Source organism: Podarcis vaucheri (assembly GCF_965113315.1).
Source record: "Podarcis vaucheri genome assembly, chromosome: Z".
NCBI lineage: Eukaryota > Metazoa > Chordata > Lepidosauria > Squamata > Lacertidae > Podarcis > Podarcis vaucheri.
In genome coordinates, this window is record NC_138758.1 from 33,894,368 (window position 1) to 33,922,286 (window position 27,919).

General features: G+C 45.1%; 1 long non-coding RNA gene across 4 annotated transcripts in view; it reads left to right on the plus strand.

Moving 5' to 3' along the window:
* Positions 1 to 27,919, plus strand: part of LOC309523820 — a 31,081-nt gene that overhangs the window by 1,200 nt on the left and 1,962 nt on the right. Inside the window, exons 2-3 of one of the 4 annotated variants that reach the window (XR_014215639.1) lie at positions 8,364 to 8,441; positions 23,942 to 24,077. This is a non-coding gene — a long non-coding RNA (uncharacterized lncRNA). The other 3 variants (XR_014215640.1, XR_014215641.1, XR_014215642.1) reach the window with 3 other exon arrangements.

A 27,919-nucleotide genomic window follows, 5' to 3' on the forward strand; every position in this document is an offset into this window, starting at 1 on the left:
CAGGAGCCTTTTTGCTGTACGGGTGCAGCAGAGGGCCTGAAAGATTGATGCAGGTTATCCTGAGGATTACTTTGGGGCTTGCAGTGGCTCAGCTCTGCTCTTTTTCAATGGTGGAAGAGTTGCTACAAGGATGCATCGTTCTAGACACATTGCACTAATGCTGCCCCAGTTGCCCCAGATGCCAGTGCCTTTGTGAGCTCAGTCCAAAGTGTCAGACTTTTCTACAGGGCAACAGAGTGTCTGTTTTGCATTTCACAGAGTTGGAAATGACCCCATGGGTAATCTAGTCCAACCTCCTGCAATGCAGAAATCACAGTGGAAGGATACCTGACAAATGGCAATCCAACCTCCATTTAAAAATCTCCAACCTTCCTAATGTTTAGTCGGAATGTCCTTTCTTATAATTTGAATCCATTCTTATAATTTGAATCTAAATGAATGGATTCAAATTTGTAAGGAATCATTCATTCACTGTGGCAACACTTGCACTTTGGAACTCTCCATCTAGTGATATTAGGCAGGTGCTGTCATTAAACCTAAGAATGTAAGAAAGTGCCCCAAAGTGGGGCCCGAGTGCATTAGCAACTCTGCCTTTCTGTGATTCCCAGCAAGCAGTATCCACAGGTATACTATCTATGACAGGGGAGGTGTAACATCAGACAAACTGGCTGCTGGATCACCCCCCAAAGAGGGAATCTAGTCCAGCGTCTTGTTCTCAGGATGGCCAACCTGAGCTTCTGCTCTCACAGTGGACCTCCATATGGAGAGCTCTGCTGTTTTGTACCATAAACCCATCTTGTCCAACATCCTGTTCTCACAATGGCCAACTAGATGCCCCAACGGGAAATCCCAAAGCAGGGCCTAAATGCAGCAGCAACTCTTCCCACATCTGATTCTCGACAACTGGCGTCCAGAGCCACATGGACTCTAACAGGGGAGGTAGAAAAAAGCCATCAGGGTTGGTAGCCGCTGCTTTGATGCTTCAAAAGCCACTCAGAGAAAAATGTGATTGGTATCCATGCAGCAAGCAATCAATGTGTAAAACCTACAAGGAGATTCTGACAGGCGCCACTGAGAGGCAGCACTGCCTGTTTGTTGCAGTTTGTCATTGAGGAGCAGAACACAATGTGGAGGTAAGGACTGTTGCAGCAGAGAAGATGTAATGGGGGGGGGGATGTAGAATGCAGGAGGTTTGCCCTCGGCATTCGCTTGCTCCTGGCAGATTGCAAAGAATCCTACAGTTTAAGGACCCAGCTCAATGTATATATATTTAAAAAAAGACTTAACAGAAACGTAGTAATTTATTTTAGTTGGCATCCTTGAATTTAAAAATAGACAAGGACACCAGAGAAAGTCATGACAAAGTCAAAGGAACATCCTCTTGCAAGGAGAGATGTGCTCTAAACTGTATGTGCTTCAATCATAGAAACACAGGATTGTATAATTAGTTGGAAGAGATCTTGAGGGTCATCTAGTCCAACCCCCTGCAATGATGAATCACAGCTAAATAATCCTTGACAAATGACCATCCAACCTCTGCTTAAAAACCTCCAATGAAAGAGAGTCCACCACCTTCCAAGGGAGTCCGTTCTTCTTACCATCAGCTCTTACCATCAGAAAGTTATTCCTAGCTGGAATCTCCTTTCTTGTCATTTGAATCCATTGGTTAGGATGCAAACCTCTGAAGCAGCAGAAAAAAAGCTTGCTCCATCTTCCACGTGATGGAAGATGGCCTTCAGAAGATGGCTCTCATATCACCTCTCAGTCTCCTCTTCTGCAAGCTAAATGTCCCCAACTCCCTCAACCATTCTTCATAACTCAGTTTCTAGACCCTTTATCATCTTGGTTGCTCTCCTCAGCCCACGTTCTAGCTTGCCCAGGAAGCTTTGGAACAAGGCTTCAGAATCTCAGACCCGGGGGCCAAACATAGCTCTCTGGCTCTCTGTGCCTGGCCCTCAAACCCTCCCTAGACCATGTTCCTCCTTGAGTGTCTTTGAACCGTGATGGTGCCTCTTGCTTAACCTGGGTGAAGGACGGAGAGATGTGTAGTGTGTGTGTAGAAACCTCTGGATTTTGTATGACTTTGAGATACAACCTACCATACATGTATTGCTCTGCTTTCTTTTGCCGCTAGCCCCACCCACAACTGGTATGTGGACCCTGGAGGTTGTCAGCTACCAGGAGCCTATTAATTAAAATATTGGCCATGCTGTACCTCCCTAGTTGCTTCTGAATGCCAGTTGCTGGAAACTTCAAGAGAGCAGAGTTGCTGGAGCACTCATATCCTGCTTCTGGGCTTCCCATAAGAGGCATCTGGTTGGCCACTGTAAGAACAGGACGCTGGATTAAGTGGTTCCCCTTTGGCCTCATCTAGCAGCCAGGCTCTCCTTATATTCCAGCTCCACTGCCGGAGGCAGTATGACTCTGAATACTAGTAGCTGCAAATCAAAAATGAGGGAGAGTGTTGCTGCTGTGATGCTCAGGTCCTGCTTGCAGGCTTCCCATGGGGGCATTAGGTCGGCCACCAGGGGTGCCATCTTGCCCTCAGGGTTGTGGGTGACAGCCACCGCTCGCAGATGTGCAACATCACACACACCCCTGCACGTAGTGTGTGTGATGTCATATAGCCAGCAGCCAGCAAGGCATCCTTTTCTACTCAGACTCAGACACCTGAGCCCCACCACCCAGAAAAAGATGCCTTGCTGGCTGGCTGCGGAGGACAGAGCTGAACTGCTTCTCTCCTTGCCAGCTTTTTTATTGACTTTTTGGATGCCTGGCCCCCACAATTATATTATTGTGGGTGCCCAAACACCTTCAGCCCCTGGAGTTGGCTTCTAGGTTGGCCACTTTGAGAAAAGGATGCTAGAACAGTTGGACCTCTGGCCAGATCCAGCAGTACTCGTCTTACGTTTTAAGTTCCAATAACAATTTCCCCTATGCCTGAGCCACCCTCTTGCCTGTGCTTCTAAATGCTCGGCCTCATGGAACTCATCTGCAGCGGATGTTTTGAGCCCCATCCCATCCATGGAGCCGTTAACTCAATTTAAAGAATCATAATGCAGTTTGTGACCAGAAAGAGACGGCTATTTGCAGAGGACAAATAACGGGCAGCTGGGAGTACCTTGCTTCAGAATCCAATACCTAGATGCATGATGCCGGGCCTTAATAGCTGCAAAAGCAAAGCTTTTTTTTATTTCTATTCACAGACCTTTCCTTGCCAACATTCTTAGTAAATCTCCGAAGAGCTTTTCTCTCACTGCTGACATAAAGCACCAGGAGGGCATTGCAAGATTAACAGCTCTGGTGTCCGTGGCAATGGTGCCCAATGGGGTGCTTGGGAAGGTCTCTTGGAGAGAGATGCCCTCCTAATAACCTGCGTTGCTGCAGCGCAGTTGCCCCATGGGGATCACCAATATACATGGCCACAGGGGACTCTCTCTCTCTCTCTCTCTCTCTCTCTCTCTCTCTCTCTCCCCCCCCCCCACCTCCTTTTCTTTATATGGAAATCTGAACTCCCTGGATGGATTTGCCACCTGTCTTCTCCCCAAGTATTTACAATTTTTTACTAGAGGTGAACATGTATATATAATCATAAAATTGTAGAGCTGGAAGGGGCCACAAGACTCATCCGGTCCAATCCCCTGCAGTGCCTCCTGTCTCCCACCCCCTTTTCTGCCATCATTTACCCCTGCCATTGAGATCAATGTGCTTCAATTTCTCTGCAATTTTTATTTTTAAAAACACCTTTCTCAGGAGCCAAGGCATTGTGTTGTGGGGGAGGCCTCTTACAACTGCCCTGGCTTAAAATGACACCATGTTCCTGCTGCCTGGGGCACGCCAAACATAGCTTTGTGATCACCAGGCTGCTTTCTCAAACTGCGCCATTGGCATTGATTTCCCTGTTTGGAAAAGGCTTTATTGATCCAGGGCTTCGTTTTGAGCAGCACCCCACACTGAGAAACCTTGGCAGTGGAGCAAGGAGGAGGGTTCACAGGGGTCATACTTTGTGCTGGCTTGCTATCAACAGCACTTCTTTATAGACATATAAAAAACACTTGTAGGGTTTTTCTTTAACCCCTCCATTCAATCCACAGTGTACTGTCTAGCTCTTATAATCAAGCTTGGGAATTTGATCATTTGTAGCTTTGACTCGTGAAAAAAACACCACATTCTCTTTCTGTCTAATGATGCCTGTCATGCTGCTGCCAGCAATAATATGGGACGCAGCCAAGTCCCTGTCATTATATAATTTTGATCAGGTGCCTGGTTGTCAATTTTATTTGATTTTCTCAAAGCATCCTAGTAGGACACAGGAGAAGAGAGACCACTGTGGCTCAACTCAGCATCCCACCAGAAGAGACTGTGTGAAAAGGGGTGGGGGGTGGGGAGTTTGGTTCTGGTTTTCATCCTGGCCTCTCTGAATTTGCACTTCCTGGAAACAGTACGCAAACTGGAAGACAACTCTTTTCTTCACAATTCACTCCAGCAGGGAGGACTTGAACCAATGGATTCAAATGACAAGAAAGCAGATTGCAGCTAAACATTAGGGATAACTTTCTGACAGTAAGAGCTGCCTGACAGTGGAATGGACTCCCTTGGACGGTAGTGGACTCTCCTACAATGGAGGTTTTAAAGCAAAGGTTAGATGGCCATCTGTCATGGATGCTTCAGCTGAGATTCATTTATTTCAGGGGGTTGGGCTAGATGATCCTTGGGAATCCCTTCCAACTCTACAAATCCATGATGAATTTTTGTGAGGACTCTTAAATTCCTTTTGCAAACAATGCAGACATTTGGCAATCTGGACTGAAGGCTGGAAAAATGAGAAGCTGAGAAGAATGAAAAATATTGACAGATTCATCCATTTGTTCTCTCCCTACCAGGGGTGATAATTGCTGTACACCCAGAGACTTATTGGGTGTTTCCCTTTCCTGCACATTGTTTACTGACTCCCCTGCGCTGCAAGAGCAGTGTGTTTTGTTTGCAACATGTCTGCACTAAAGAATAGCTCACAAAATTAAACCTTAAAAAAATCAATAGCCAATAATCAATTAAGTAGCAATAAAAAACACAGTCAAGCAATTAAAGCATTAAAACACAGTAACACATAAACTGTCGACTGAGATTTTAAATGGCCTGGAACTGTTTTAATTCCACTAGTAGCGGATGGCACAAAAAAACATGGTATCAGCAGCTATAAGAAAACAGTGGAAAGAAAATAGTAATTACTACCTCCACCCCCTGAATGGAACAGAAGCTGAGGAATTAAGAGGCAATTTATTACTTCTTCACCCAGGAAGCAATAAATGGGACAGAATCAGCAAGGTGGAAGCTTTTAATTAAAAGCACAGGAGCTCTTAACAGCACTTTGCTGCCCCCAACAGCTGAGCCCAGCAATTGCACTTTGATCACACAAAGCCAATCTGAAATAACAAGAAAGCACTGGATTGCAGGGATCTGCCAATGACTTTGTCCATACAGAGTTTAGGGTAGTGTAGGCTCCTCAGTTGTTCCATGGGCCTTATGTCACCTGCTATCAGTAGCTTCATGTAGCTGCTGTTTGATGAGCCACCTCCTTCAATGCTGTGTTAAGCTTGGTAGAGGGGGTCCTGTTGGTTGCTCTGCTGCCCTCAGAAATTTGGCAGGTCAGGGAAAAGGGCCTTCTCTGTGGCAGCCCCTCCCTGCAGAGATGTGCCTGTTACCTTCATTGCATTGCTTTCACTTTACCCTGGACACCATCTCTCTCCCCCCCACCTGATAGTTTAAAAGAGGATTTGACAAATATGTGGAGGAGAAAGCTATGAAAGCCCAATAGTCCATTATATTTGGTTGCAATTATACACTTTTCTTTTAAAGGACAGGGCAGCAGGAAAGTGCTGCGTTTTTCATGAAAATGTTACTAGTGATGGAAAATTGCATAGGAGGATTTTGCTGTTATCCATCCCATCCTAAATAGGCATTAGCTGCCTGACATGGAGGCCTACATTAACAGGGGTGTCTAGGTTGGTTTTTTTTGTGTGTGTGCCATTGCAAACTTGACTTTTCCTACCTCCGTTTGTTCCTCCATTATCCCAGTTGATGTACTGAGTCAAATCTCACTGCAGTTACCTTACACTTTCCTGGCCCTCCAAACTCTCCCTATGCCAGGTTGGCTGATCACAGTAACATTGTACCCTGCATTACAGTGGATGAGACCCTTGGTCCATAAAGACTCAGTGTTGTCCAAGAAGTTGATTGTCCCAGCCCTATCTGGAGATGCTATGGGGGATTGTACCTGGAACCTTCCACTCTACCACTGTGCTATGACCCTTCCACTGAAAACAAAGTAAGATTCTGGTCCTCATGGTTCTGAATAAAGACTTGATTTAAATAGCAACAAAAGAAACTATGTTATCCTGAGTCAGACCATTGGTCCAGCTAAGTCAGTAGGGCCTACTCTGACTGGCAGTGGCTCTCCAGGGTTTCGGGCACAGCAGATGGTCCACTGCTGAGCTACATCCCCTCCCCTAAACATTAAGATTCTAGTCCTGATGATTCTGAATAGGCTTGATTTAAATAGCAACCTAAGAAGCAGCCTTCTTTTGAATCAGACCCATTGGTCCGTCTAGCTCAGAGTTGTCAACATGGACTGGCATCAGCTCTCCAGGGTTTCAGGCATGGGATGTTCCCAAGCTTACCTGGAGATACCATTGGGAACTGAACCTGGGATTTTCTGCATGCAACCCAGAGGCACAGTCTTTCCCCCAAAGAAATGGGGAAATAGTGATATGTACAGCTTGAAAAAGGCGCTTGACATACAAAACTGAAAGCATCCCAAATGCTGTGCATTCCTGCAACCTCCTAGAAAAGCCCAATAAAAAGGTATAAATAAACAATTTGACTCTCATGCAAATGCCTGATTTTAATGAATATTTCATAGGCTCGGGGAAGGGGAAAAAAGTCATTGACATTTTGCTGGATTGCTTCAATTAGCACCTAAGACTTGTGCTCCTACCAGCAACATGATTGCTTATCATAATGCTTTATTAAGCCATTGCTAGGGTGCAAATTTACCCAGGCATCACTGCGCGGACCTCCTGCGGCAGCCTTTATTGGATATAAATGACTTAGTAATTGCGATTGATCATTAACAGAGAACAATATTATTTTGAAATTAGGCAGCGGATGATCTCAGGAAAAGGGCACAGGGCTTGTTCTCCTCACGTCAGAGCCATCACAAAAGTGTTTTGTATTCAGAGATGCAACTAATGGATCTCCTGGAAGAAAAAGTGTGTTTGGATTGAAGGCATCTGAGGCGATTAGCTCAATTCTCTTGCATATTTCTGTATTGACGGTTTCTCAGTTTTGCCCCATTTTTGTATAGTTTTCTGGGGAAAAGAGGTCAAAGCACTAGCCTGGGAAACTAGAAGCTTTGTAGAGAGAAATCCTCTAACACAAGAGAATAGAATGATAGAACTGTAGAGTTGGAAAGTACCCCAAGGGTTATCTAGTCCAACCCCCTGCAATTCAGGTATCACATCTAAAGACATATTCCCCCCACCCTCTTCCTAATAAAACAAGAAGAGCTCTGCTGGTTCAGGTCAATGACCCAACTAGTCCAGCATCCTGTTCTTACAGTGGCCAACCAGGTACCCTCCCCCCTCCTTTTTGAAGATGGGAACAATATTTGCCCATCTCTAGTCTGCAAGGACCACACCTGTTCTCCATGAATTCTCCAAGATTATAGACGGAGGTTTTGAGAGGACATCTGCAAACTCCTTTAGTGCACCTGGAATACTGTGTCCTGTTCTGGGGGCCACTAAGAAGGATATTGACAAGCTGGAACATGTGCAGAGGAGGGCGACCAAGATAAGCCTTATGAGGAATGGTTGTGGGAGTTGGGTTTTATTATCCTGGACAAGTGGAGACTGAGAGGTGATTTGATAGGTAAAGGTAAAGGGACCCCTGACCATTAGGTCCAGTCGTGGCCAACTCTGGGGTTGTGGCACTCATTTCGCTTTATTGGCCGAGGGAGCCGGCGTACAGCTTCTGGGTCATGTGGCCAGCATGACTAAGCCACTTCTGGCAAACCAGAGCAGCGCATGGAAACGGCATTTACCTTCCCGCTGGAGCGGTATCTATTTATCTACTTGCACTTTGATGTGCTTTCGAACTGCTAGGTTGGCAGGAGCAGGGACCGAGCAACAGGAACTCATCCCGTTGCGGGGATTTGAACCGCTGATGTTCTGATTGGCAAGTCCTACGCTCTGTGGTTTAACCCACAGCGCCACCCGCCTCCCTTGGTGATTTGATATCCACCTTCAAATATATAAAGAACTGTTACATGGAAGAAGATGGAGCAGGCTTGTTTTCTTCTCCTTCAGATGGTAGGACCTGAACCAATGGATTCAAGTTACAAGAAAGAAGATTCCAACTAAACACCAGGAAGAACGTTTCGGACGGTAAGAGCTATTCAATATTGAAACAGACTCCTTCGGGAGATGGTGGGCTGTCCTTCCTTGAAGGTTTCAAGCAGGTTGGATGACCATCTGTCATGGATGCTTTAATTGGAATTCCAGTATCGCGGGGGGTTGGGCTAGATGACCCTCAGGGTTACCTTCCAAGTCTACACTTCTATGATTCTATGGCAAACATATCAAACCTCCTGTATTAACTTGGAGAGGGGAATTGAATCGTTTGGGAAGCATGGGGACTGTCCTAACACAGGGTGGTCCAAAACATGGTCCAAGGATGTTTTTTGGCGGCCCTCAGAAAGATTTGATGCCCTCCTCTGCATTCCTCACGCTGCCTTCCCAAAGCCAGGTAAGTGAGGTGCTTAGCTTTGGAAAGGAGGTATGAGGGCTCTGACAGGGTCCTCGGTTCCTCCTGCCTCCTTCCCAAAGCCTAGTTAGTGCTTTCCCAACATTGGGAAGGAGATGACAGGGCTCTTCACCTTGCCTGAGACTTGTGCCTCCTTCTCAAAGCCTCAGTTATCTGACTTGGGGAAGGCAGGGCGAGGGCTGGAGGGAGGGGGTCTTGAAGTATTCTTGTGGTCCACTTGGTAGGAAAAGTTGGGCTGCATTGGTCTGGCAGTGCCTGCACAGCGGAGGGGGGCATCTGACTCCCTGTGGCCCCTGCGGTTTTTCACCACAATATGAGATCCATGCCAGCTGTATAGATAGCTCCTTTCTCTCTAAGTCATCTATCAGTGTTAGAACACCTGTCAGGAGCTATTTGAATTATATTTCACTCCGTGGCTGGCAAGGTTTTCATTTTGCAGACAAATCTTCCCTTCTTCTCCCCACCTCCTTTTCACAGTAAGGGAGACCAAAAATGGTATTTAGCTATCTTAATGATGATATATTATGTGTATGTGTGTATGTATACCAGTCACTTATTGAATGGATGGATATACAGTGAGCAGATGAGGCATCTTTTGCCAGTGTAATGTAGTGATTCAAGTGTTGGAAACCTCCCACGTGGCCATGAAGCTCACTGGGTGATCTTTTCTTCTGTTTTACAAGTCTACCATTCATACATTGCAAAGGGTTGGACCAGATGACCCTTTGGGTCCCTTCGAACTCTACAAATTTGTGCTTCTGTGCCCTCACTTGTAGCCTGTATCCTGCTGTTGAATAGCGGCTTTTGTTTTTTCTTGTCATTTTACCCTATTTATTCTTTTTGCAAATAACCGTGAAGTTTTCCTTTACCATCAAGTGCTATATCAATTTCATAAAATAAAATAAATATGTAAATAGGGGTAGGTGGAGAAAACCTTTGAGCAGTTTGGAGGACGGATTTTTGGCTCAGTGCTACATGCAAAATTAGCATGCAGGTGTTCCCTTATAAAAGGCTCCCCCCCCGAATTCCAGAGAGACTTTGGGTTTCTTCCTTGATTACTGTCATCCATGACATGATCTGAACCACTCCCTTCCCCAGGTATCCTGGAAGCCACCCCTTTCACACAATCTTCAATTATTTTAACATGCAGAACAACCTTTTTGGTGGGGGTAGGGGTGTAATTTTTTTAAGTTTTTAAAATAATGTATATAAAACAGTGAGAACAGTTATAACAGATAATAATTAAAAAATGAAAAACAAAACCATAAAATAGGTACTAAAATAGATTCAGTACATGGGTTAAAATAACAAAGTCCAAGTAAAGACTACCAGCATGATCTGATTATCAAGTCTTAGAATAATAGAATTCTAGAACTGTAGATTTGCCAGGCTTGTGGTGAGGCTTAGCTTGAAAATGATGGTTCTGCTGTATATGTGATAAAATAATGCCAAATCATATAAACAGTGCCTGGTTTTAGTCCTTGTCGAAATCTGTAATTATGTGTAATTTTCTCCAGTATAGTAACATTCCAGAGTTGGTGGCACCAAGATTTTGGGCTGTTTTCCATCCAACTGCAATTACTATTTGAGCTCTTCACAATCATGCATCAAATTAAGCATGGACAACAAACAATAGGTTTAAAAAGATCTGTCAAAATCATACTTCAAAAATATTGCAGCAGTTTATATTCCCACCAATAAAAAGCGACCTTGAGACACCTTAGCAGGTTGACAGAGAGCTTTTTAGAGGCTGCAATAAATGGATTGTTACGTTTTTAGCAAACACTATTAGGGAGCAACATGTGTGTATATGTATAAACATATATCCTGCACATTTGCGCACCCAAATAGATCTTGTGCTGAGTCCCCAAACCCTTCCCTGGTAGACATCACTGCCTGCAAACGGGTTAGTTGGATGCTTTATTTATGAGGTGCTCAGTCGCGCAGCCTCCTCCAGTGAGTCTCAGGCTCTCAATATTTCATGCAGGAACCCTCCAGCTGCTTGCCCCCATTTCTGGCATAAGCTGCTTTATTTTGCACTGGTCTCCAGGGGGGCATGGAGGCATGTTTCGTGCATTTGCTTGTTTCCTCACACAAAGAACCTTAAAAGCCATCCTCTGGTTTGAAGAGATTTTCAGATCCCTCCCCCCTTCCCTTTCTTCCCTTCCCTTCCCTTCCTTCCTTCCTTCCACATCAAAGGTTACTTTGGGTCGTGATGTACAATGGGACCAGCCCTGAAAGCCAGGATCCGGCTGCATGATCTGTGGTTTGCTTGGGGCAGATTTGCAATACATTATGTTTTGCAATACATTTCTTGTTCGTTCATTTGTTCGTTTGTTGCATTTATATCCCAGCTTTTTCTCCATGGAGCCCAAGGATGTTTCCCCTTCCCTCCTCATTTCACAGCCACAACAATCCTGTGAGGTTGGTTAGGCTGAGAGGTCCAAGGTCATTTGGTGAGCTTCAGGGCTAAGTAAGGATTCAAGCTTTTGTATTTATTTTGAGAAACCCATGACTAAGTTAAGGTGGCTAACCAGCTCCCTTTGCACTGGCGCCTGCTCACGAGGCCTGATTAAAAGCATTCAAGGGGAATAATGTAAATCAACGCTGTCACCCTCTTGCAATGAGGCATTAGTTTCTTCACGCGTCTCTGTCTTGCTCATTTAAAGCAGTTTTAATCACAGATGCAAAAGGACTTGATCAGTGGGGCGGGCTGCTGAGACGTGGCAGGCAAAGCGGCGAGTGCCCATCTGGGAGCCTGATTTATGGGGAACCTGAAGGCCAAATTTCAAATTACTCCTCTGCCTTTGGACTAAAAAATCCTTCTGGAGGATAATGTCTGAGTCCAATGGCTGCTGCAAGAAACAACACATGACAGATCATAGAATTGAAGAGTTATAGAGTTGTAAGGGACTCAAGGGCAATCTAGTCTAATGTCCTGCAATGCAGGAATCACAACAAAAGAATGCCAGACAGACAGCCATCCAATGTCTGTTGAAAGACCTCCAATGGAGGAGAGTCCATCACCTTCTAAAGTAGCCAGTTCCACTATCAAGCAGTTCCTTAAGTCATCCTTTGGAGGGTGCAGAGCAGGGCTAGTGAGGGAAGCAGGCTGGAGCAAAAGGGTGGGACACAAGGGCCAGTCTGAGAGTTTTGGAGGGCCACATGGGCCTCTGCCATGCACAAGGTCCCCCCAAGGCTTCCCTAACACAGTGCATTTGGGTAACACATCATTTGGCTGGAGAGCTGCATTGCAAAATTCAGAGATTTCAAAGGGTTGGCTGCCTTTCGTGCATTCTCTGAGGGAAGTGCAAATGAGGGAGGTTGGCGTTAAAAGGCAAACCGAACAGGATTCCTCCCCCATCCCTAACTAGGCAGACAGGTGGCCAGTGGGCCGATGTGTTTGTGTGGGTCTTTCTTTTTCCTCTTCTTAAGCTTTAATTAATTGAAAGGCAAGGTGGCAACTCAGCTGTTGCTCCCGGCTCCCTCCTGTGCTGCTGCTGCTGCGGCTCACCATGGAGGGAAGTCTCAAATGCTCCTGGGAAGTGACCCACTTTCCTCGTTCCTGAATCTTCCCCCTTTCTTCCTTTCTCCGCTTTCCCCTCCCACCTACTTTTCTCTGCACCCCATCTGTCAATCCCCCCCCCCGGTCCCCGGTCCCCGCCCCCTGCTTCCTTCCTTCCACCCTTATCTCTTATCCTTCTTGTGGTGCAGGCCACCATTAGGGCACAAAGAAGCACTGCCTCAGCAACCCCAGCCAGCACTACCTGCCATCCTTCTTACTTACAACAACCGGTCCAGGGGGTGGCGATGCTGCCTGTCAACTCAATGTGCAGCAGCCATGAAAAATGCAAACTCCGTGCTAGGGATCATTAGGGAAGGAATAGAAAATATAACTACCATTACATAAATCTATGGGGCAACCACATTTGGATTACTGTGTGCAGTTCTGGGTGCCTCACCTCAATTAGGGGACTGTAGATCTGTAAATGTTTCAGAAAAGGGCCACCAAAATGATCAAGGTGGTGGTGGAGAATGGAGCGACTTCCCTACGAGGAAAGTTTGCCGCATTTGTGACTTTTCAGTTTAGAGAAAAGGCAAGTAAGAGGTGACATGACAGAAGTTTATAAAATTATGTGTGGCATGGAGAAAGTGGAAAGAGAAAAGGGTTTCTCCCTCTCTCGAACTCGCAGTCATCCAATAAAGCCGAACATTGGAATACTCAGGGCAGATGAAAAGATGTACCTCTTCATATAGCACATAGTTAAACTGTGGAACTCACTTCTGCAGGAGGCAGTGATGGCCATTAATTTGAACAAATTCATGGAGGACTATCACTGGCTGTATTCTGCCTCCACAGAGGCAACAATGCTTCTGAACACCAGTTGCTAGAAGCCTTCAAAAGGCGAAAGTGCTTCTGTACTCAGGTCCTCCTTGTGTGTTTTCCACAGGCATTTGGTTGACCACTGTGAGAACAATATGCTGGACTAGATTGGTCATTGGCCTGATCCAGCAGGGTTCCCCTTATGTTCTTTGCGGAATTCAGCAAGGAAGAGGACTGGGTAAAACAATTATTAGTTGCCTCTGCCTGTCATTGGCTCTGGTGCCACCTACTGATAGGCTCTCTGGCTTTTGCCCTACCAGCGGAGGCTGATCCAAATGGGGTGCTGCCCCACCAACTGGTCTGATGCTGCTTACAGATGCAACTCTCTGCCTCTCAAAAAAGGGTCAGAGATGGATTTGTGTGATAGAAACAGCTCTCTAATCCATATGTGTCACTCTCATTGATCAGTGCAACACCCCCACCTTAGACTACAGGGTTGTAATAGAGGGTACGACTTGCACATTGTTTAGGATAGAACTGAAGTCACAGCTGCAAAAAAAGAAAAAATCAAACACCTGCCCCATTTGTCTTCTGCTTCATCATCTTGTACGCTCAGATCTCATGACGTCCGTGCCATCCGCAGACAGGCAGGCAATTGCTTTACTTTGCATTTGCAAACAGAGAATGCACCTCCCGGCACTTCAAGGAGACCCAGGTCTGCTATTTTGAGCCCATTCCTCTTCATTTTGGCAAGTGGAGAGGTTGACAGCGGCAATGCATGCATCTCGAATGCGCTAAAATGTGTGTTGCAATCCAGCAGTGTCTTCCAGTTTTCTCAAGATCAAGAGGTTCAGACGGTTGCTAGGATATGCAGGGGCTTGTGAGCCAGTGCTGTGTATATCCTGATGTGGTGTGTGAGAACATTAGAAGGGCCTGCTGGATCAGGCCTAAGAGGGCTGATCTAGTCCAGCATTGCCTCCTCCCCAGAGGAGCAAATGAGGACATGCCCAAGGTGCTTTTGGAGCAAAACTCACAGAAAGCTGCCTTGCCCGGAGCAAGGCCAATTGGTCTAACTATGTCAGTGCTGTTGACACTAGCTGGCAGTAGCCCTCCAGGGTTTCAGGCAGGGTTTCATTTCCAAGCCTACCTGGAAATGTCTTTGGGGATTGAACCTGGGACCTTCTGTCTGCAAAGCAGGTGATCTATACTACTGAGCTGCAGCCCTTCCCTGAAAAAATTAAGTAAGATTCTAGTCCTCATGGTTCTGAATGAAGGACTGAATTAAACAGAGATATAGAAAGGTGCATTATGCCAAGTCAGACCACTGCTCAATCTAACTCTGCATCATCTACATTGACTGGCAGTGGTGATTCTCCAGGGTTTCAGGCAAAGGAGTCTACATTCACTCAACCACTTCATTTGAAGCAACTGGCACTTCTACAGATTCCACATAAAACCTGTTCTGCATTTGTCAGAAATCAATCTTTTAGTGTGGTGGCATCTACAATTTGGAACTCCCTGCTTCGTGACATCAAGCAGGCTCCTCTGTACTCCCTTTGGTGAGTGGAAAAAACATATTGTTTTGCCCAGATATCTGGAATGCTTGTGTTATTAGTTTATTGCTGGTTTTGATTTTCTGAGTGTATTATAATTTTGTTGCTTTATTATTTTTGTAAACTGCTTCAAGTTTTTTAAACAATCAAGTAGTGTATAAATTACAGTATATGAAATGAATAAATGAATAAACAACTTGTTGCTTGAAGGAATACGTTATTTTAGCTTGTCGTGAACCAACCGACAAGCCTCTCAGTTGGGCTTTCTAATATTATATGAGAATGAAAATCCTTTCCCTCCAGACTGAGTCTTTGGTGTTCATAATGTCATAAACTTCCTTCACATTCCTGCCCTGGTAATGCTCCTTTCTCAACTAAAACCCCCCAGACATTTAACCTCTCCTTGAAAAGTAGCTGCTCCAACCCATTAATCACTTTTTATAACTTCAGAAGTGAGCAGGAATTAACTACCCAATGGGCTCTTGACTCCTTAATTCTCCTGCTCCAGAATTGGTAGCTGTATTAAGACTGAGCAAGGGTGTATGGGAGCTACTTACAAATTTCAGGGGTGGGGGAGTCAGAGAAAGGGGTCAGAGGTTTTTGTCATAAAATTTGTGTGTACTAATTTGTATGTGTGTATGCAAAGCTAGAAATGACTACTTGTATATCAATAGAAGAATATGATGGGAAGAGCTGTTTGATAGTAGAGTGGACTCCCTCAGAAGGTGGTGGACTCTTCTTCCTTGGAGGTATTCCAACAAAGGTTGGATAACCATCTGTCAGGGATTCTTTAGCTGTGATTCCTGGATTGCAGGGGGGTGGAATAGATGACCCTTTGTGTCCTTTCCAACTCTACATACAATTCTGTGATTCTATGATGCCCCAAATGTTCAAATGCCTCCAGTAAAATACGCCCCTATTTGGAATTCTCAGTGACTCTTCAGCTTCAAGCCAGGATATCTCAAGAGAGCCTCTTTGAAGACATGAGCCGGAGACTTACAAACAACACAAATCTTATCGCCCACCAATACTAATAATGATCATTTCCCTCAGGGATTGTGAATGCCACAACCCAATTTGTACCTCTTCTTTTTTTGATATGCTGAATTTTAATTTCTATTCAGTTGTATTTTTCATTCCTTGTGCTCTTAAGAAGAAAAATATAGCCATGCTAGATCAGATCAGAGGGAGCCAGCCCATCTATTCCAGCCTCTTGTTCTCACAGTGTCCAGCCAGATGCCCCAATGGGATGCCCACAAGGAGGACCTGAGTGCAACAGTATCTGACCAGCTCTTGTTTCCCATCAGCTGGCATTCAGAGCTAGGCTGTCCCTGCAGGTTCTCCTATCATAGTAGATGCCCATATGGAGAGCCCTCCCAGATCAGGCCAAAGGGGGCCCATCTAGTCCAGCATCCTGTCTTTACAGTGGCCAGCCACATGCCCCAATGGGAAGCCCATGAGCAGGACCCAAGTGCAACAGTAGCCGCTCTCCCCTCCAGTGGTTTCCAGCAGCTGGCATTCATATTACTGTCTCCGACCATGGAGGCAGAGCATAGCCATCATGGCTAATAGCTGTCAATAGCCTTCTACCGAATTTAAAAGCAGATTGGACAAATTCAACTTTGTGTTACAAAGATGTCTGCAAACGTGACATGAGGGCTGGCAACATCAACGCTGCCATGTGGGAATGCTGGAGGCAGTCCATCAGGTCATGCATCAGTAGCAGTGACAAGAGGAGGAATGACCGTTGGGAAGAGTGCAGAGAGAAGAAACGCCTCGGTGCACCTGCAGCAGCACAACTGGATGCCTTCAACTGCCCCAGTGGCAACAAAACATGTCTCTCCCATATCAGTCTCTGCAGCCACAGCAGGTGCTGCAACCTTCCAGCAGTTTGACCTCACACCCCAAAAGCACACACCTTCATGGTCTTCCGAGACAGATAGATGGCAACAACAACCCTGCACCCCTTCCAGTTAGAATCAGGTACAATTTGCAGTGCCTGAGATAAGCTCCTTCAGCTGAGGGGTTTAGGGGAAAAGTCAGCACGAAGATTACTGCAGTGTTGGGCAAGCCTAAAAATTTCCCATCATTGTAATATTATAAGCTAGTGGTAAGCACTATTTATAGCACTGCACAATGTCTGCGCTCTCTCTCTCTCTCTCTCTCAGCATTGTTTTCACAGTTTATGCCAATGCTGTTCCACCAGAGTAACTGGCATGAGATGGAAATTTAAAGCTGGTGATGAATGGAGCTTGAACAAAAAATGCACAGTAAACACTTTAATTTCTGTACGACATTAGCGTATTGCTACATCCCAAAGCATCAATATGGAACAGGCTGTCTACAGCAGGAGCTGCAGTGATAACAACTTATTCTTCAGTTGGAGGGAGAGAGGGAAATAACTCAATTTTTTAAAGGAGGGAGAATGCTCCACTCTAAAAAAAATTCACAAATCCCATACCGGCAAGAACAAATCAAAAGAGCTTGCGTGGAGTTGACTCCTTCCAACTAGGAACATGATCTGAATGCAGAATTGCCTTTAACGCTGGTGGCATCTCAAGAGAATTAGGTCCTTGATCATAAATTATTTAGAAATATTAGGCAGACAGCAGGCCGTGATTTCAAATTGATTTGTGGTGATATTAACAAGAAGAAGCTAGAGAGAGAGAGAGAGAGAGAGAGAATACAGTGATCTGAATCTGAGACAGAGAATAACCAACACTAGACACTCAAGGCGGGCGGTGGGTGGGGGAATATCTCACTGGCTCTGATCCAAAATCTATGAGTGTTGGGAGGCTAGAATCTTTTTCGGCTCTCACAACAAAAATGGGAGAAAAACAGGGGAGATCTCAGCCTGGGCTGCCGACCATGTCTCCTGGTCTTTGAGCTCAACAATATAGGGAGAGTACAGCATTGCTGACTCCTGGAGGCCTCTCAGTGAGTGGTGATTTGAAACCAGGCTCTTTTGTACCAAACTCTGCCAGAAGGCAGGCCAGTATGGGGTGGGTGTCCAGGCAGTTAAGACAGCCTTTAAGGTCTCTTAATGTCAGAGGTCCCCGTGATGGGGTGAGCTCCCGTTGCTCGGTCCCTGCTCCTGCCAACCTAGCAGTTCGAAAGCACGTCATGTGCAAGTAGATAAATAGGTACCACTCCGGCAGGAAGGTAAACGGCATTTCCGTGTGCTGCTCTGGTTCTCCAGAAGCAGCTTAGTCATGCTGGCCACATGACCCGGAAGCTGTCTGAGGACAAACGCCGGCTCCCTCGGCTTATAGAGCGAGATGAGCGCCACAACCCCAGAGTCGGTCACGACTGGACCTGATGGTCCGGGGTCCCTTTACCTTTACCTTAATGTCAGAGGTGCTACTAATTCCCTAGGAAAGAGTTAACCAACATTGTGCCTTCCAGGCATTAAGAGCATAAGGAGAGCCCTCCTGGATGAGGCCAAAAGGGGCCCATCTAGTGTAGCATCCTGTTCTCACAGTGGCCAAACCTACAAATGGGAAACCTACAATCAGGACCTGAGCGCAACAGGAACTCTCCCCATTTGTTATTCCCAGCAAGTGGTATTCAGATGCATACTGCCTCTGACAGTGGAGGAAGAACATAACCGTCATGGCTAGTGACCACTGATAGCCTTATTCCTCATCATGAATTTGTATAAACTCCCTTCAAACCCATCCAATTTGATGATGATGATTAACGAGCTTATAAAATTATAAAATCAAACACGGCATAACCTGGAACTTGTGGACTTTCAATGAAGCTGAATGTTAGAAAATTCCAGACGGCTAAAGCCCTTCCTCACGTAACACATAGTTAAACTGTGGAACTCCCTCCCACAGGAGACAGTGATGGCTGCCAACTTTGATGGCTTTAAAGAGGGATTAGATAGATTCATGGAGGAGGAGGAGACTCCCAATGGCTACTAGCCCAAATGGCTATGCTCTGCCTCTGTGGTCAGAGGCAGTAATGCTTCTGAGTACCACTTGCTGGAAACTGCAGGATTGTAGAGGGCTCTTGTGCCCAATCCTGCTTGCGGATTTCCCATAGGCATCTGGTGGGCCACTGTGAGAAGAGGATGGTGGACTTGATTGACCATTGGCCTGATCCAGCAGGAACTTCTTATGTTCTTAAACGAATGGATCTCTCTTCTATTTCTAGTTAAAGGCACACAAAAACATCTCCACTCCCTGAAGTTGCAGCCACTTGATAGATTGTCAAGGCTTCCCATGGCCCCAACCATGTTTCTTTTTCTTTTTTAAAATATGCATTGATTAGTGCTAAGGAGCACAGCTCCCTAAGCACCACTTTCCTTTGGAGTCTGCCCGCTGGAGGGTCTCTGGGATTGCACAACTCTTCCTGCCCTTGTGTGGGATGGTGATGGGTGGGCACAGTTGACAGGCACAGCTGCTCTTGTTGGGAGACTCTTTGGACACAGGACACAGGAAAACGGTCATGGTGGTCAGGCAGCAGGGAGGAAGGATGAGTAGCAGAGTTGCTGCTATAAGCCTCGGAGCCCGGAGTATAAAACCCAGTAGTGGCACACTTTGCCGTTTTCGGCACACAGCCAGGCTAAGCAGTTCTGCATTGGCTGGAAAGCATGATCTGCTTGAGGGTTGCTGTGCCAGCGTGCTTGGATTTATTTGCCTTTTCATCTGGATCCCATCCGCACCACTGAAAGCACTCTTAGACCACTCTTAAACAGACATGGCTTCCCTCCAAAAAACCCTGAGAATTGTAGTTTGCTAAGGATGCTAAAGGTTGTTAGGATACCCCATTCTCTTCCCAGAAGTACAATTCCCAGGCTTCCCTGTGTAGAGGGATTGGTTCTTAAAACCACTCTGGGAAATGTAGCTCTGGGATGGGAATAGGGGCCTCCCTCCAGTTCTCAGCACCCTTAATAAACTACAGCTTCCAGGATGCGTTGGGGGAAGTATTGATGGTTCAAAGTGATGCAATAGTTATTGCTTATTTATGTTGTCTAGCTGAAACCATTTACAAAATATAAGATATAATAGTAGTGCTTTAAACATGCCAAGACCTAACTTGAATATATACCTACTAAGGCTAATCAGGAAATTCCTGGTGAAATGTTTTCCAGTCAGAAAAGGTTATCGTTGTCAAAAGCATTAACAAGACAAGGTTTATTAGGGGAGAAATTAAAGCTTATTTCAGGGACGTATAAACTTTAGTTCTTTAAAAGAGAAAGTTTGCTGACTGAGCGGGGTTTTGACCAGCCATGCAAATACAGAACTGGGAACCAGAAGCCAACATCAGCATTGCTAACACTGGGCAACAATTTTTTACTTTTTGAATGTTGTCTAGATTTCTACAACTGATTTAGGGTATTTTTGCACTGCTGAATCAGGAAATGGCATCCGTTTCTCTCCATCAGGTCAGGTTTACTGTAAACTGAATGGTGGGCATTGATAAAGGTAAGTACACGTAAATTGTATGTTGCTTCACTATTTTTCAAACTTCAGGGCTTGAACTTCTGTTTCTTGGAACTCCTGGAATGCTCAGCGGCAGGGAGGTCTCTCTTCAGAGTCCAACAGTAGTCAGCCATCATGACTGCGTCCCAGCAACCCTGATACCTGGTCTCCATCTCTTTCATGTCCTGATGCAATCTCTCCCCCTGCTCGTCACTCATTGAACCCAGGTTCTCAGGAAACCGGTCCATATGTGAAAATAGGTAGTGCATCTTGATGCTCATGTTGCAGCCCAGGTTTCTGAAAGCAGCCAGCATGTTGTTGACAAGTTCTGCGTAGTTTCTGGCCTTATTGTTGCCAAGAAAGTTCTTCACTGCCAGAACAAATGCCTTCCACGCTTCCAGTTCCACTTCGTTCATTGAGTTTCTGAACTCTGGATCTCTGATGAGCTGATGGATCTGAGGACCGTCAAAGATGCCAGCTTTCAACTTCTCCATGGTCAATCCTGGAAAAGCCTGGCACAAGTAAGTGAAGCGGTCACCATCCTTGTCCAGAGCCTTGGTGAACTGCTTGATTAAGCCGAGCTTGATGTGCAGCGGTGGGAAGAGTATTCTGTCTCTGTCCACCAGAGGGTCATTGATGGCGTTCCTTTTTTTGCAAGGCACCAATTCCTCCCGCACAGGCCAGTCCTTCTTCATGTAATGCTGAGCACGGTCCCTACTATCCCACATGCACAGAAAACATGGGTACTTGGTGAAGCCAGACTGTTGTCCCAACAAAAAGTTCACCATCTTCAGGTCAACACAAATAAACCACTTATGCTGATCATAACCAATTTTCTCCAGCACATACCTCACCGCTTCATAATTCTCCTTCAGTGTACTCGAGTGAGCCAGGCAAACTGGTTACCATTGTGTAGCAGAACACATTTCAGTGATCGCTTGCTGCTGTCAATGAACAGTCTCCAATCTTTGGGTTCGTACTGTGGCACTCCAAGCTTGAGCAGAAGCTGTGCAATATCTGCACAGTACACCAAGTCCTTCTCTTCCGAGAAAAAATGGAGGTACTCTTGATGCCTGTTGCGGAAGAAGCTGGTGCGAGCACAGTCAGAGAGGAGGTTTTTTTCCTTCAATCTGGATGCCACCAGTTCGGCAGAGTCCTTTGACAAGCTGAGGTCGCAAACTAGATCATTCAACTCCTTTTGGGAAAATGGATGTGGAGCATCATCTTCAAGAACCACTTCTTCTTCTTCATGTCCTTCAACACTGGAGGCATCTTCGTCATTAATGTCAGGAAGTTCTCCGAAGATAGGCACTGGAATCTCATCACAGTGAGCTACAGGACGACGTGCTGATTGAAGATCAGGATTAATTTAGTTTTGATCCCCCAACTTTATGCTTTGGCACACCAATTTATGGAAGATTTCGAGGTTTTATGACTTCAAACTGATCCCTTTTCGACATAATCACCCAGAACTATCGGACCTGAATATTTCTTGTCATTAAAATAATCATTTCCAATCAAAACAATTATTCGACATGGCATTTTATCCCCACCAACTTCTTCTAAAATGCTCCACACAAGCGTACATGTGAACAAAAATGTAAAAAAACGACGTGGCCATAGCTCAAAAACTTGACCTGATTGAGCAAAACCAATGTGATTTTTGGATTCAGCGCATCAGATTCATCCTAAATCAACTGAAAAAATGCAGACAACAAATTTGTTGTTGACCAGTGTAATTTAACAGGGCTGCCTACTCTCAAGCAACCATGATCCAGCACTGAAGATTTAATTGCTTCCTGTGAAAACTCAGACTTGTTTAGACGTAAGTAAATCCAATGTGCTCAATGGAGGTAACTCTCTGTTTTGTTGTGAAATAACTGGGGAATACCAGTTGATCCCAAAGTCCCATGTGTGTAGTATTAAACCTCCTTTGCTGTGGTGAGGGTGTGCCTGAAGATTTACTTGAAACTTCAGTAGAGGAAAATGTATGAATAAGTGAAGCAGACCCTATTTTATAATATTGGATTTATTTATTTATTTATTTATTTATTTATGGGAATTTAAACTCTCCCTGTCACCCCCTGCCTCCTTGTATGGAGTTGGTCTGATCCACAGCTTTTCCTTCTTCTGCAGCAGTGGTGGGTGTTGAGAGCTAAGACTGAGGCCTGCAGGGAGCTTGGTTTTGCAAACTGGTTGATACATTGCAATAGGACAAAGAACCAAGCACTCCCTCCCAGCTCCCCCACCCCCAGCTTCTAAAGTATTGATTCCTCTCATTGTTTAATAGCAATGCTTATGAGCTTGTGTACATTTTACTTTAGGTTCCAAGGGCAATTACCAAATCAGACATGTAGTGAAGGGCCTTTCTTTTAAAAATATTTTTAATTAAATCTTAACAACAAGTGCCGTGAAATCACATTTCCAAAGCAGGAGGTATAAAATGCCAAAATTGGAACGTTCATAATAAAGTAACATACAAAATCATAAAAGAATACAACAGACGAAACAAACTGCAAACAATTTGCACTAGATCATGATGCATATGAAAACAAACAAAAATATAGTGCAAAATCTGAAGATAAATAATGCACTGAGATTGGTTTAAGTAATAAGAATAATTAAGCCTTAATTCAAATTGTTCATACAGCTGTAGCAGTGAATGGCCTTTCTGAAATTAATATCTGGATCACTTTAGGCACATGTGGGAATATTATTATTATTATTGCTTTGAATACTGATAGATAGCTGCATAATCAGAGATTCCTGCTCCTAAATAGATCTGTTTCTTTACATTCCTTCTATGCCTACGCTAAAGTTCAACATGCAAAGTGTTTTTTTCCCTTCCCTCACCCACCCACCCAGTGCCCATCTGTTTGCAAAATGCAGCATTTGGCCTGTAAATCAGCAGGTGTCTGCTGCTGCAGCATCTCATTTTCACCCCGTTACTGGCAGAGCTGAACAATACTGGTGCGCCAGCAGACGAAAACACCTTCATTTGTCTTCATTGTGGAAATACGTGTCTGGAAATTATCTTGGGTTTGGGGGTGGGAGGGGTTGGGCCACCCGGTCTTTCCTAGCAAAGGGCCTGAGAGTGCAAAAGAGCTGCGCCGTGCGTGCCCAGACACTGCAACATGTATTGAAAATACCACTTACTTCAACGTTCTTCGGTTCAAATTAGGCCACAACTTTATTGATTATAGAAGGAAGTGATTTTGGCTTAGGCACTGAGTATATAACCTGTTTCAACAAGCCCACCTACTCTTTGATTCTCCAATGAGTCGAACCAGTGGTGAGGGAGTCCTGTAATAGACATCAACTAGGTACTCCAGACAGGAGACCACCTCCAGGATCCCTTTAACATAGTGGGTTTCATCTTTTTTGAGTCCACGGCTCCCTTGGCCAACCCATTCTTTCTGTCGCTCCCTTGTGAGATACAGCAGAATCCCCACTTACATGAGGGATCCATTCCAGACCACTGCACACATCATCAGGATGTACATAAGTGGGGATTCCCCTGGTCTGCCCCTGCCCCATCCCATTCCACCCCTGTCTGTTTTTGGTGATGCTTCCTAAAGGTAAGGTAAAGGGACCCCTGACAGTTAGGTCCAGTCGTGACTGACTCTGGGGTTGCGGCGCTCATCTCGCTATACTGGCCAAGGGAGCCGGCGTACAGTTTCCGGGTCATGTGGCCAGCATGACTAAGCTGCTTCTGGCGAACCAGAGCAGCGCATGGAAATGCTGTTTACCTTTCTGCTGGAGTGGTACCTATTTATCTACTTTCGCTTTTTGGTGTGCTTTCAAATTGCTAGGCTGGCAGGAGTTGGGACTGAGCAACGGGGGCTCACCCCATCGCCTGACTTCGAACCGCCGACCTGATCAGCAAGCCCTAGACTCCGTGGTTTAACCCACAGCGCCACCCGCGATGCTTCCTACGCAAGTGTAAATGTAAGTGTAAATGTAAGTGTAAGTGTAAATGGGAGCATGCATGTGGGGATTCCCCTGTTTCATTTTTTATTAGTGCTTGTCAGACTAAAGAATCTTTCCAGGCACAAGAAGCAGAAAGAATAAAATAGCAATGTCAGCCCGGTTGGCAATACAGTAATTACTGGCAGTCCATAAGAGAATGCCATCAGTGTTGACACCTGCCTTGATTTTACAGTTTTATATCTTATTCTTTAATCCAAATTGTTTTATTTATTGAAATATCTTTAGTTGGGCAGCATGCAAATAATGGCAGTAAATAAATGCTTTATTTTTTTGGAGTGGTGGCAGGGGGTGGGGGAATACTTTTATTCATGGCCTGAGATGACCCTGGAGAAGACCAACCTATGTGGCTTTGTGGGTGCTGCTAATACTATCCAAGTAAGGGCTTTGGAGTACATTGAAAGTCTTATAGAAGCCTCAAGGAAGGTCAAACCAAGCAGTGCCACTGCTCTGCAGGGCTGAGCTGACGCACTCAACATGGCAGCCCCAGCCTACCTTTCCTGAAGCCACAATGGGGGCCCTCTTATCTTCTTTGAGGCCCCTACACACATAGTGCCTACAGGAAAGATCAATATTTATTCTTGTTTTGAAAAACTCCAAATAGTGACGCCCATCCCCTGCTGGGCTTCAAAATTAGTGTGCATAAATATTTTAGTCATCATGGTTCTGAATAATGGGCTGAATTAAAGAATATAGGAAACTGCCTTATTAACCTGGGACCCTTCTGCATGCAAACCAGAAAGGCTACAGCCCTTTCCCAACCCCACAATATTTATTTTGAAGTTTTAAACCACAGATAAAAGAAAGTGCTTCTGGTTAAACTGGTTAAACTGTGGAGCTCTCTCCTACAGGAGGCAAGTAACAAGCCACCAACGTGGGTGGTTTTAAAAGACAATTAAATTCATGGAGTCAGAGAAGGTTACCAATGGTTGTTAGCCACAATGGCTATGCTCTACCTCCATTTTCAGAGACAGCAATGCTTCTGAACCAAAAATTGCTGGAAGCCACAGGAGGGGAGAGTGTTCTTGCCCTTGGGTCCTGCTTGCAGGTTTCCCATGATAGGCATGTGGTTGGCCACCGTGAAGACAGGCTGCTGGAGTAGATGGACCACTGGTCTTATGTTCTCGCTTTGCTGATTGATGGCTAATAAAGCCTTTTCCAGCTCTGTAAGAATTCTATTATTTCAATGGAGCAAGGAGAGCTTTATTTAGTGTCTGAAGCACAACCATACCACAGATTAAAGACAAAGGCTTTATTATGTGTGCTGGTTTATTTCTCAATGCCTTTCTTAGGATGACATTTGCCCTTTTCTACTGTAGCAAATGCTCCCTGCAATTTTGACCCTCATTAAAGCTGTCTCAGACAGATTTGGATGAGGATGATTTTGGATGAATCTATGCAGGGGTTTGGTAAGCTGTGACCTGTGTGTTTGTGTGTGTGCTAGAGTGGGCTGGGGCACCGGATTGGCAAGGGACCCCGACCTGAGGGGAGACCTCAAAAGCGAAGGCCTGTCTTTCATTTCCCAACCTTGACTCTGCTCACCCAAAAAACCCTTTGTGTTGAGGGCAGAGGGCAGGCAAGAGGCCCTGCCAAGCTATTTTGGAAAGATCCAGTTTACTTCCCGGCCTGAATCGATACCCGTCTTTGTACTCTGAATTGCTTTCTCTTTCCGGATATTGTCAAGGGCCCTTGTGCAGTAGACAGCCTGTTTTGAAAATGTCACAGCCTATCAAAACATCTCAGATGGGGAGCGGCCTTTGGGGGCTTGCATTTCTTTGGCCCTCTTGTCAGGCCAGACAGGCGAGGCAAATGCATTAATTGAAGGATGATGGAGAGAAATAAAGAGGGGCAGGAGAGAAATGTCAGCTCGCTTCCCTGAGCTGTCGGAAGTGCAACAGGGTGGTCTCTTTGCATGAACACTGCTTTACCATAAAATGGTGCCTGGCGTGGAGAAAGTGGATAGAAAAGTCGTTGCACTATTTGAACCAAAGGCCAGGATCTCCTGGACCTAAGTGCAACCTCAACTCCCCCATCTTGTGCCTACCAGCAGCCAGCATTCAGGGGCATACTGCCTCTGAATTTGGAGTACAGCCATCATGGCCAGTAGCCGTTGGTGGCTCTCTCCTCCATCAGTTTGTCCAGTCCTCTTTTAAAGGCACTCAAGTTGTTGACCATCACTATGCCTCGTGGAAACAAATCTCATAAGTTAACTATGCACTGTGTGTGCAGAAAGTCCTTCTTTTCGACTGTCCTGAATTTTCAAACATTCAGCTTCGCTGGATGCCCCCACTGGGTTCTAGCATTATGAGAGAGGTTAACAAACTCTCTTGTCCACTTTCACCACAGAATTCCCAGCAACTGGCATTCAGAGGCATACTGCCTCCAACTGCAGAGGCAGAGCACAGCCATCGTGGCTAGCAATCACCATCAGTCCATGCGCTGATGGTGCCTGAGTGCAACAGCTTTCTCAGAACCTGAGCGCAACAGCTTTCTCCCTACCTGTCTCTGACAGTCGTGGTAGAACTTAGCCATCCAAGTTGGTTGCCATCAGTTTTTCTTGTGGGAGTGAATTCCATAGTTTAACTCTGCCCTGTGTGAAGACGGATGTCTTTCCTTTTGACTGCCCTGAATTTTTCAGCACTGAATGGGTGTTGAATGGGTCCTGAATCTTCCAACACTGAATAACCCACTGAGTTCTAGTATTATATTACTAGTATTATATCACTATTTGTGAAAGGTCACACTCCCCCATCCCGAACATTAAAATACCCACTAATTCCAATCCCTGAAGGGAATCTTGATAGATTGCCTTGTGTGAAGGCAGAAGCAAATCTATCCTATCAGCTGGATTTTGGGACCATTGAAGCACTATCCATGTAGGAGAAAAAGATGCCTGTCGATGGCAGCTGGCACCGAGGAAAGAGCCCATTAATCAGACCAACGGCTGCAAACTGTTTGCTGCCTTATTGACTTCCGTTTGTCAGTTATGAATCAACCATTGCATATATGACCTCCACTTTTAAGCAGGGATTGCAATTAGCTGCAGCGATAAATAACACCTGTCTTTTGAAAGACAAATGTAGGGCTCTTTGACCGGGAGGGTTTGAGCATTCAAAGAAAAACCTTTGCTAAATCTGGTAATTGCTGTTGTTATGAGATTGCTGGCCGATTACTAGGGATGGAAGGACCTGCCAGTTTTGCTTCTCTAGGATGGAAGGATCTTTCAGCTTTAGTTCTCTTGGGGCCAGTTTACCTGTGAGATCGCCTTCCCCCATATATGCCCACTTGACCACTTCAATTGGAGGAAACTGGCACTGTTACCGGTGCCACCTAACACCCCTTCTGCAATTGTAAGAACTCCATCTTTTAGTACGGCAGCAGCTGCACTTTGGAACTCCTGGCCTACTGACACCAGGCACACACCTTTGCTGCACTCTTTTTGATACTTGCTTAAAATATTAGAGAAGCCTGTCAGATGTTTAGAAAATTGATGCACTTTTTGATCTGTTTTTAGTCTGTTGTTAACTTTTTGAAATTTTTTAATTATTGTTGTTAATTTTTCTTAATGATTATTTTATTGTTTTAGCTTTTTTGTAAATCACATGTGTTGTTGTTTTTTTTACAGTGAAGCAGTGTATCAATTTAATGAAATAAAAAATAAATTGAAAGATAGGCATTAATAAATAATTACAGAAAAATCCATCCACCATCTCTCTCCCAGGTTCACTCTCCTGCTCACTATCCGTTCTTCTTGAGGTCATAGAATAATAGAATAAAAAAACTGTAGCGTTTGAATGGAAACC